Raw genomic sequence first — 11,216 nt, 5'->3', positions numbered from 1 at the left:
TCTAATAATGTAAACTGTCTCTTACATCTTCACAAATGCGTCCACCACATGCGAAACTGAGTTAATGCAGGAGGCCATGACATTTTTCAGAGATGAGACTGAGGTGGATTAGAAAAAAATTTGAGCAGGAGTAGGCCATTCGGCCCTTCAAGCCTGCACTGCCATTCAATACGATCATGGCTGATCATCCAAACTCAGTTACCTGTTTCCGCTTTCTCCCTGTATCCCTTGATCCCTTTAGCCCTAAGAACTCTTTCTTGAATATATTTAATAATTTGGCCTCGACTGCTTTCAGTGGTAGAGAATTCCACAGGTTCACCAGTCTCTGGGTGAAGAAATCCTCCTCATCTCAATCCTAAAGGGCTTACCTCTTATCCTTAGACTGTGACCCCTGGTCCTGGACTCCCCCACCATCGGGAACATCCTTCCTAGTCTGTCTGGTCCTGTTAGAATTTTGTAGGTTTCTTTGAGATCCCCTCTCATTCTTCTAAACTCTAGCGAATACAAGCCTAATCGACCCAATCTCTCTTCATACGTCAGTCCTGCCATCCCAGGCATCAGTCTGGTGAACCTTCGCTGCACTCCCTCCATAGCAAGAACATCCTCTTCTAAAGGTAATATAGTTTCCTGTTGAGTTAAGCCCACAATGGAAAATTTGATTTAGAAGAAACAAAGAGTTTTACATTTATGTAGAACCTTTCATAACTTCAGTACATCCTAAGGTACTTCACAGCCAATTAAATACTTCTGCGTGGAATTTAGGGCGTGGGCTCGGAGGTTGGTGGGGGAGGGGTGGCCATCGAATTTGGAGGGAAGGCAGGAGGTATAATGCCTGTCGCTTTCTCGACTTCCCCCCTACAATTAAGTTGGGAGTGGGGAAGGTTGAGAAAGGCCTTCCTGCTTGGAGGCCAATTGAGGCCCTTACATGACCAATTAATGGCCAGTTAAGGGCCACATCCCCACTGCTGCTGATATTCTGCTAGCTGCCAGGGGCTGTATGCCAAGTGAGGAGGCTGCCCAGTAAAAGCTGGTAGCGTCCCTGAAGGCTCATTTTGTGCTTGGGCACCCTCTGGCCCATGAAGGCCCCTTCTGGTGGCAACAGACACCCCAGCAGAAAGACCCACCATGCTTTGACCAGTGAGGACTTCAGAATACAGCTTCAGCCGAGGACTACCAGATCATCCACTTCACAGAATGTGTATTTAAGTTCCATTGATTCTGGATTTTAATTGAACCACCAAATCTATTTTTCCCTCTAATTTATTTGAGTGCGTGTGATTCTCGTGCGAATGTGTGCATGAATGTGTAGCGTATTTTTAATTATTTTAAATCGGGGTTAGAGTGTTAGGTATAATAAACTTACCTCTTGTTTAAACTCAAGAAAACCAGTCCGATTGTTTCTTTCACAATCACAGTAAAGGAAAAAAGTAAAACACTCACAGAGGCGGTAAGCACAATCACTGTTTAAAAAGGAATAAGCCCTGTTGCGGTCAAATAAGAGGAAGGGCAAGAGGGGAGCCTGAGACCTCCTCCTCACCTCTGTTGGGGTTTCCAAAAATGGCACAGCGAGGTTGTCCCCGGCTTTCCAGCCAGTAGATGGGGCCACTGCTGCAGCAATTAAATTCAGCCCCATAAATCCAATCGCTATTGTCATACGGGGTAAAACGACAGAGAATCTGTGCAAAGCAAGATTCCACAAACCAAAAGCGATAAATGAGATAATCAATTTTGTTGATGTTAGTTTTATTAGTAATACCTAATCATTGCTATTGGCAAATCCACCATTTTCTGGCTTCCCTGGTGATAAAGGTTGTGTGCAACTGAATTGTAGAATCCATTAAGGTCCATGTGAAATTTCCATTTTGTACTTACTTAGTCTAATTCGGTCAGCATGAAATTCCTGAAGTCACAAATAGGCCCTTTGGTCCCGAAATTGTTTCATCCTTGAAACATGAATTTATTTGAATCAAATAGGATAACGTCAAACAAGTTCCAGTCATCAGTTACTAGCTGATCTCTTTTAAAATAACTCTGGCTAGTTCGGAGCATGGTTGTGATATTTACCTGATAATTTGGCCTTTCTTTTTAAGGTAGTTGTTCAAGCACTCTTTGTGGGGAAATGAACTAAACAGGCAAATCCTGGTAATTATGTATATATCAAATAAAGGGTACTTATTTACATGCATATCTCTTACATATCTCATCCTATTTATTCTGTACTGTCTCAGCTGCCTCTTCCAATTCCACTGCCCCATCTAGTTTGGTATGATCTCCAGATCTGACCACTTTGCATTGAATTTCTGCATCCAGGTTATTTATGTAAATTAGAAATAGTAATGATCCCAACACTGAGCCTTGAGGCACATCACTCAGTACCTCCCCCTCCTCTATTCTGACATAATCCCTTCTAATGAGTACTCAATGTTTCCTACAATTCAGCCAGTTCCTTATCCTTTACCAAGATTTACCAATAAATTTCCCCATAGCCTTGAACTTAATTACTAGCCTTTTGTGTGGAAACTCATCAGCAGTCTTTTGGAAGTTCAGGCACACCACTTACCACAGTCTCCCTGGGTTGTCATGTCCTCAAAGGAGTTGAAGAGGTTGGTCAGGCAGGATCTGACCCTTCTGAATCCGTGTTGATTGCTGTTAACTCGGTTATTGTTAACATAGTCCTGATCTTTCACCTCCTTCCAGATCTACTGCAAAGCTGTATTATTGGGAGAATGCCCTGGAGTGGAAACCAGGGCCATCCATTCAGTACCATCTCAGCAACCACCAAACAGTCTTGCATGAGAAGGATTGGGAGGCGGAAATAACTTTTTTTGGGCATGTTTTAGGAGACCAGTGGGATAAACAAGAGCGTGTTCTTTGTACTATTAGGGGAATTATGAGCATTTTATGTACGGCACTTTATACATGTAACACAAACTGAATTTATATTCCTTAACCACAAGTGCAGTTTTTTTTAAGCGTAATTATAACCAGCCCTTCTTATAGGGCATTCTTATCTTAACCTGTAGATTCTGAGAAGAACAAACTATGTAAGTCACGTGACTATTTAATAACTTTTTTTCCAGCCATACCTATTTTTCAACTTATTTTATTAAGATTTGAATTTCAAATGCCACTTCTGGTTTACCAAGTACTTTCTTTTCCAGCACTTCACCCCGATTGTTAAGAAGTCCTAGTGTAGTAATTTTGTCTTTTATATCTTCATAATTACAGATCATACCACTGATTGGTGGTGTGAGCACAGCTTTCCTTCTGTTATTTCCACCAATATTTTGACTTTTTTCAGACTTTTGAATGTATTTTTGAAAAGTCCAAAATAAATCTCGGAATATCCTTGGAAAATGTTTCAAAAATAAAACTGAAAATGCAGAGCTTTTCTCACAGAGCAGTCATATAGATCTCTTCATTCAGTATCCAGTGGATTTCAAATTGTCACTACAGAGTTGGCACTTTAACTCACTAATCTTCAATTGAATGTGTAAGAAATGGAGATTTTGGTTTTGCCAAAGCTGTGGGTGTGCATTACCGTTGGCATTCTGACAGATCACAACACAATTTGTTGTATAAAAATGTAAGTTCATTTTTAATACAGAATTTTTGCTATATTCTCAGGAGTAATCATATAGCTGTTGGATCTTTCAACTTCAGAACAAAAATTATCAGCTGAATTATCAGACAGGTACTTGAACGAGAAAGGCATAGAGGGATATGGAATTAATGCAGGCAGGTGGGATTAGTATAGCTAATGGTCGGCATGGATGCGGTGGGCCGAAGGGCCTGTTTCTATGCTGTACGACTCTATGACTCTATGAAGGTTGTACAAGGTTGAGTTAGACTCATTTCAGTTTGAAAACTGTGATCTTGCCCACTGTATTGGTACTCTGCTGTTGACTCCTTTATTATAGTTTAAAATATTAAACAACTATAAGTGGAATACATACATTCATTGACACACATTGATAAAATCATATGACTGTATGAAGTTGAATTATTTTCCCATTCTATTATGTTGAGGATGTTCACTCTGAATCAAAGTTAGCATAGGAACAGAATGTTTCAAACAGGTGATAGGGATGGCTTTCCCTTTTTCACCTCTTGACTGACTGAAGACAGGTGTTTTAACCCCTGAGTGCTTCAATTGTCAAGAACAGAAAAATGACAGGTTTTCTGTCAGAATGTCAACGATAATGCACACCCACAGCTTTGGCAAAACCAAAATCTCCATTTCTTACACATTCAATTGAAGATTAGTGAGTTAAATTTTAAAAGAAAGATAAATGTTTATTATTCAACACCTACAATATACGAAATTGCACCGACTCTCACACTCATACAGATACACACACTCACTAAAGAAGAGATAGAGATTATAAAGTAACATGCATTTGGTCTTATGAATTTTTAAACGTACTCTGTTGCACTTGCTTTTCCCCGGGGTGAAGACTTGAAACAATGCAGACCTGTGATCTTTTTCCTTGTTCACTGAAGAAAAAACTTGGGAAGCTTAGAAGGACAGATGCACTGCTGTCAGTTTCCCTTGTTATATTCCAGTCAAAGTTCTGTGGCGAAACCCTGTTACAATTTCTCAGGTGGGGAATTCAAGGCCAACTCCGGTCTCTGCCTACATATAGCTTAAAAGCTGATGGTGTGAGGCAGGGTCCTTTCTCTTCAATGGCACAGATGTTTTTCCTCTCTGTCTTTGGTCTGCCCAGAATATGCCTTTATTAAAACACCTTATGAGAAATCTAGTTTCTGTCATGTGACCAGAGTTTCTTTTCCAATGAATTCATAATTAGTTTCTGAAGGTTAGGCTATTGTTAGACAATGGAGTTCAGGTGTCACTCACTCACATACCATCTTGGTAAAGTAAAGCTTTTCACACACATTCTCTGGAGTCCAGGCTTGGAGTCAAAAAGTCTTCCACAGTATTTTCTTTCATTCGATCATGGGATGTGAGCATCGCTGCCTAGGCTAGCATTTATTGCCCTTGAGAAGGTGGTGGTGAACCACCTTCTTGAACCGCTGCAGTCCTTGTGGGGTAGGAACACCTAAATTGCTGTTGAGAAGGGAGTTCCAGGATTTTGCTCCAACGACACTGAAGGAATGGCGGTATAGTTCCAAGTCAGGATGGGGGTGTGTGGCTTGGAAGGGAAGTTGCAGGTGGTGGTGTTCCTAGGCATATGCTGCCCTTGTCCTTCCAGTTGGTAGAGGTCGCAGGTTTGGAAGGTGCTGTCAAAGGAGCCTTGGTGCATTGCTGCAGTGCATCTTGTAGATGGTACACACTGCTGCCACTGTACGTTGGTGGTGGAGAGAGTGAATGTTTGTGGATGGGGTGCCAATCAAGCGGGCTGCTTTGTCCTGGATGGTGTCGAGCTTCTTGAGTGTTGCTGGAGCTGCACCCATCCAAGCAAGTGGAGAGTATTCCATCACACTCCTGACTTCTGCCTTGTAGATGCTGGACAGGCTTTGGAGAGTCAGGAGGTGAGTTACTCGCCGCAGGATTCCTAGCCTCTGACCTGCTCTTGTAGCCACAGTATTTATATGGCTACTCCAGTTCAGTTTCTCGGTCAATGCTAACCCCAAGGGTTTTGATAGTGGGGGATTCAGTGATGGTAATGCCATTGAATATCAAGGGGAGATGATTTGTTTCTCTCTTTTTGGAGATGGTCATTGCCTGGTACGTGAGTGGCGTGAATGCTACTTGCCACTTATCAGCCCAAGTCTGGATATTATCCATGTCTTGTCGCATTTCTACACGGACTGCTTCAGTATCTGAGGAGTCATGAATGGTACTGAACATTGTGCAATTATATCCCCACTTCTGACCTTATGATTGAAGGATAGTCATTGATGAAGCAGCTGAAGATGGTTGGGCCTAGGACACTACCCTAAGGAACTCCTGCAGTGATGTCCTGGAGCTCAGATGATTGACCTCCAACAACCACAACCATCTTCCTCTGCGTTAGGTATGACTCCAACCAGTGGAGTGTTTTCCTCCTGATTTCCATTGACGCCAGTTTTGATCAGGTTCCTTGATGCCATACTCAGTCAAATGCTGCCTTGATGTCAAGGGCAGCCACTCTCACTTCACCTCTGGAGTTCACCTCTTTTGTCCAAGTTTGAACCAAGATTGTAATGAGGTTAGGAGCTGAGTGGCCCTGGCAGAACCCAAACTGAACATCACTGAGCAGGCTATTGCTAAGCAAGTGCCGCGTCACAGCACTGTCGATGACAACTTCCATCACTTTACTGATGATTGAGAGTAGACTGATGGGACGATAATTGGCCGGATTGGATTTGTCCTGCTTTTTGTGTACAGGACAATTTTCCACATTGCCGGGTATTTGCCAGTGTTGTAGCTATACTGGAACAGCTTGGCTAGGGGTGCAGCAAGTTCTGGAGCACAAATCTTCAGTACGATTGCTGGAATATTGTCAGGGCCCATAGCCTTTGCAGTATCCAGTGCCTTCAGTCGTTTCTTGATATCACGTGTCAAGAATTGAATTAGCTGAAGACTGGCATCTGTGATGCTGGGGACTTCAGGAGGAGGCCAAGATGGATCATCCACTTGGCGCTCCTGGCTGAAGATGGTTGCAAATGCTCTTATCGTTATGCAGCCTTATCGTTTGCACTGATGTGCTGGGCTCCCCCATCTTTGAGGATGGGGATATTTGTGGAGCCACCTCCTCCAGTTAGTTGTTTAATTAGTTGTCCACCACCATTTACGACTGGATGTGGCAGACCTCAGAGCTTAGATCAGATCCGTTGTTTGTGGGATTAGCTCTGTCTATTGCATGCTGCTTACGCTGTTTGGCATGCAAGTAGTCCTGGGTTGTAACTTCACCAGGTTGACCCCTCATTTTGAGGGATGCCTGGTGCTGCTCCTGGCATGTGCTCCAGTACTCTTCATTGAACCAGGGTTGATCTCCTGGCTTGATGGTGATGGCAGAGTGAGGGATATGCCGAGCCATGAGGTTACAGATTGTGGTTGAGTACAATTCTGCTGCTGCTGATAGTCCACAGTGCCTCATGGATGCCCAGTTTTGCATTACTAGATCTGTTCAAAATCTATCCCATTTAGCATAGTGGTAGTGCATCCTGGTCATAGAGTCATCGAGTCATAGAGTCATAGAGAGATACAGCACTGAAACAAGCCCTTCGGCCCACCGAGTCTGTGCCGACCATCAACCACCCATTTATATTGATCCTACATCAAAACCATATTCCCTACCACATTCCCACCTTCCCTCAATTCTCCTACCACCTACCTATACTAGGGGCAATTTACAATGGCCAATTTACCTATTAATTTACCTATCCTCAATGTGAAGAAGACAATGTGAATTATTGTTAACCAATTGGTTGGACAGATGCAGCCATTACCATAGAAATAGCCATTTTGCATCTTAATAACTGCTCAAAGACATGTCCAGAAAGATCGTTTGTATTTTAATGACTTCGCCAAGACCTGTCCAGACATGAAAATTAACTCAGGGTTCTGGCAGTTACATGTGTATTGGCAGGAAAGGAAAGGTTGCCTGACCTCTCAACACCATTTTGGTTTACAGGAAAAGTGTCAATTTCAGGTTTATTTCATAAGTTCATTTTATAGTTCATAAGTTCCTGTTGCGTGAATGTGACAATAAGAATATAATAAATAGGACCATGAGTAAGCCATACAGCTCCTCAAGGCGGCTCTGCCATTCAATAAGATTATGCTTGATCATATTTTCCCATATTATACTCCCTTTGCCAAATTTTTGTCCACTCATTTAACATATCTATATCCCTTTGCAGACTCTTTGCATCTTCCTCACAACTTGATTTCTCACCTATCTTTGTATTGTGTAGGGCGTGAGAGCCCCCTGCGGCGTCTCACTTAGAGTCCGGAGCCGTACTCTGGACGTAACAGGAATGAGTGACTCAATACCAAATAATGTGTTGAAGCAATAATTTTTTTATTAAATAATTATTAAAAAATTATTAATGATAAAAATAGGAAAGTAACATAACTTTATTAAAAAGAAAGGAAGGAAAAGAGTATAGGTAGACAACAATCTTATAGAAATGCTTTAACCTCAAGTTAGTCTGGTCAAGACAACTCCCTAAAATGGTACCATTCCTCATTGGTACATACATCACCAAGTCTCCAGAGAACCTTGCATGGGGGTGGACTCTCCAGTCAGTCACTCTGTCGTCGTCCCTTCCTCCACAGTCTTCAGCGGTTGACTAGTCCAATCCAACTGCAGCCTGAACATTGGATGCTGTGCCCCTTTACGTCTAATTTCTGGGTCCATTCCAGATTTCTGAGGTTTCCATCAGACTTTCACAAAGGAAGAGTCTGACATCCGTGTGTCCTTATCAAATTCTTCTCACATGCACTACGAGACTGCTCAGGCTGTTTACACATCCTTTGATGGTGTCTCTCACCTGCCATCAATAAGGTTATACTCAGAAAGAAGTGTTCTGCTCTTAATAAATTCCTTTGATTCCCGCATCATTGTGGCAAACTATAGCACAATGTAAAGTACTTAGAAAGTCACACATAATGACTAATAAATCTTGGAGCTCAGTAATATAAAATGATATTTTTAATTGACCTTTTCCTTTCTTTCAACAGTTGCCATAGTTGGACTTTATCCCTTCTGATCCAGAAGCTGTATGTCTTTTGACAACCTGCTGTATGATCCCCAAAGATTAACAATTACCCTCCTTGCAGTGATATGCTTACTGGATTAACATGATAATATCACTTTTGACACTTTCTTCAAAGGAACAGATATTACACATGGCCAGGAACATTTTCAAGCTAAAACATCCAATACACTTATTTACAAAATGGAACATTCAAGGAATTTGATTATTATCATTCAATATATCATAAAATATGCATATAATATAGTCTATAATGTGCGAGTTATCATTTACTGCCATTTCTATTGAAGTAACACAACAGTTCTTTTTCTTACTTATTAAACAAAGGGCTGGATTTTAAGTTAATGCATGGGAGCAGAGTGGAGTGGAGAGAGAAGGAGGGTTTGATAGCATGCGGGAAATCTGGAAGTAAGTGCAGAGTGTCTGCCTGACCTTTTTAATTTAACCACTGTATTACCATATTATTTTCTGGTGTTCTGATCAATTAGTCGGTGTGATGATGACCTGTATGGGTTTATTTCAACTTCAGTATTTAAAGAGATATTGCAAACACGGACCTAGAAATTCAGCTGCCCTGATTTTTGGGCATGCTATCCTGAATTTGGGACCTGGTCATTTCCATTCAGATCAAGGTAGGTAAGACACAAAATTCATGTATCCACCTCATCTGAATGATTGTGGCATTAGCTGCTGCACCTCCAATGCTGCTTTCTGCTCCTCAATGCTGTCAACAATCTCTACACACAGCAGGAGACCCTGACAGCGTTGTTTGCTGATCACATGGTACAGGCAACCTGCTCTTTCTCAAAGGAAGGCTGTCTCGTAAAGGGAAGCTGCACAAAAATATTGCTGCAATGGAAAATCGTAGAAACTGAACACCAGGGCAGACAGAGGATCCATAGTGATGGACGCCAGGCTGGAAGCTTTAGTGCATGAAGGGAGAAATGCCATGGTCCTGTTGGGGGTGGAGGAGACCCTCAAGGACCACGCTCAGAAGGTGTGGAAGTTGGTGTCCAGGAAAGTCAACTGTCAGAGTCTTGATTTGAGACCTGACAGCAGTGCCACAAAGAAGTCTAATGACCTCACGCAGTGGCCAATGCATCTTCACATGTCATCTCCTACCCACTGCATTACCAGCATCTCATGCTGTTCAATGCGCCACACTGCCATCACTCACCCAGCAGCAGACCCTGCCACTGAGGACTCACGCCTAACATCCAGATACTCCGACTCACCTTCACACACATCCCAATGCAGCTCGTCTCATATCCACCTCTCACGTACCTTCAGTTATGGCAGGCACATCAACAAACCACAGAGATACACAACCACTGACATCCTGCCCTCTCCCTTGCACACAAGATGGCACACAATAGAAGGGAACAGAACCAGTGGGTGACAAGGATTCTGGCATCTTTTGAGCCCTACAGAGGAGATATTTTTCTGCAGCATGGTGCCAGCTGCGTCTGGACCTGTAGCATCCAACATCACTGAGAGCATTGAGGGTGACCTCATCTTTCTGCCTTATGCCCCTGCCCAACTCCCAGCTCACCCTCATTCTGCTATCTGACATGATGAGTAAGCTGCCGATGGTGTGAACATGGACCTCCTGCTTCCACGCCAGCCTGCTTCACTCACATCAACCTTGCCTTTTTTGAGTTTCTGCTTTCAGACACCGAAGAACTCCAACCTGCCCAGCCACAGCACACCCAGGAGGAGGAAAGACGAAGAGGCCCTGTCACTTGATCTGACACTCACAGCCACCAGCTCAGCCACTGGCACTGCATGTGCCTTGGAGATAAGTGTAGAATTGGGATCAGTGCATGATGAGTCACCAGGCACAAATGGGATGTATCCAGGCCAAAATAGTTTGTTTGCCAACTCACCGGAGGGTACAAGCACTGCTGCAGAGGACTTAGATGTGAACCTAGATGGAGCAGCATACAGGACAGCACTGGATGCTGGGTACATTGGGTACATTGGCTGGCCTGCCGGACAGCCTCCTGGTACTGTCAAGGAGCATGGAGGAGTCCATATCAAAGTTCACAGAGGGCATGGCATGCAGCTTGCCCTCTCTGCAGCCTTGTCTCCATCTCCCTGTCATGCTGTGGACCTAGAGGCACTAGCACTGCTGCCCCCATGCCTATTGCAACCTTTGTGTGCACAGGTCACCTACTCCTCTGCCATCCCTGTGAGGATGCGGCAACTCTCTTTGTCAAATGCAGGAACTCACCAAAACACCTCCAAAAACACTACACAATACTTTCAGACACCTTGTAATAGAAAAAGTTCCAAAAATTTAATCCACCTTCAATCAGGGTACCTGGCCCTTTAAAGAATGTTACTGCAGGGCCCATCTTGCTGCTTCATGCTTCTTTTTTCAAGGGTGGACAACACAGGTATTGCCAAGTCATTCATTCTCAAATTTGGAACACTGACATCATGTCAGCCGATTGGGCTGTGTGCCCATATCCCTGGAGAAAGTTGCGCAGGCTGTGTAGGTAGCTGCCAGTGTCACAGTCTGCACCCCCCCCCCCCCACCCCCC

This window comes from Heterodontus francisci, chromosome 16 (assembly GCF_036365525.1).
Source record: "Heterodontus francisci isolate sHetFra1 chromosome 16, sHetFra1.hap1, whole genome shotgun sequence".
NCBI classification, from domain to species: domain Eukaryota; kingdom Metazoa; phylum Chordata; class Chondrichthyes; order Heterodontiformes; family Heterodontidae; genus Heterodontus; species Heterodontus francisci.
This window is presented reverse-complemented; position numbering follows the sequence as displayed.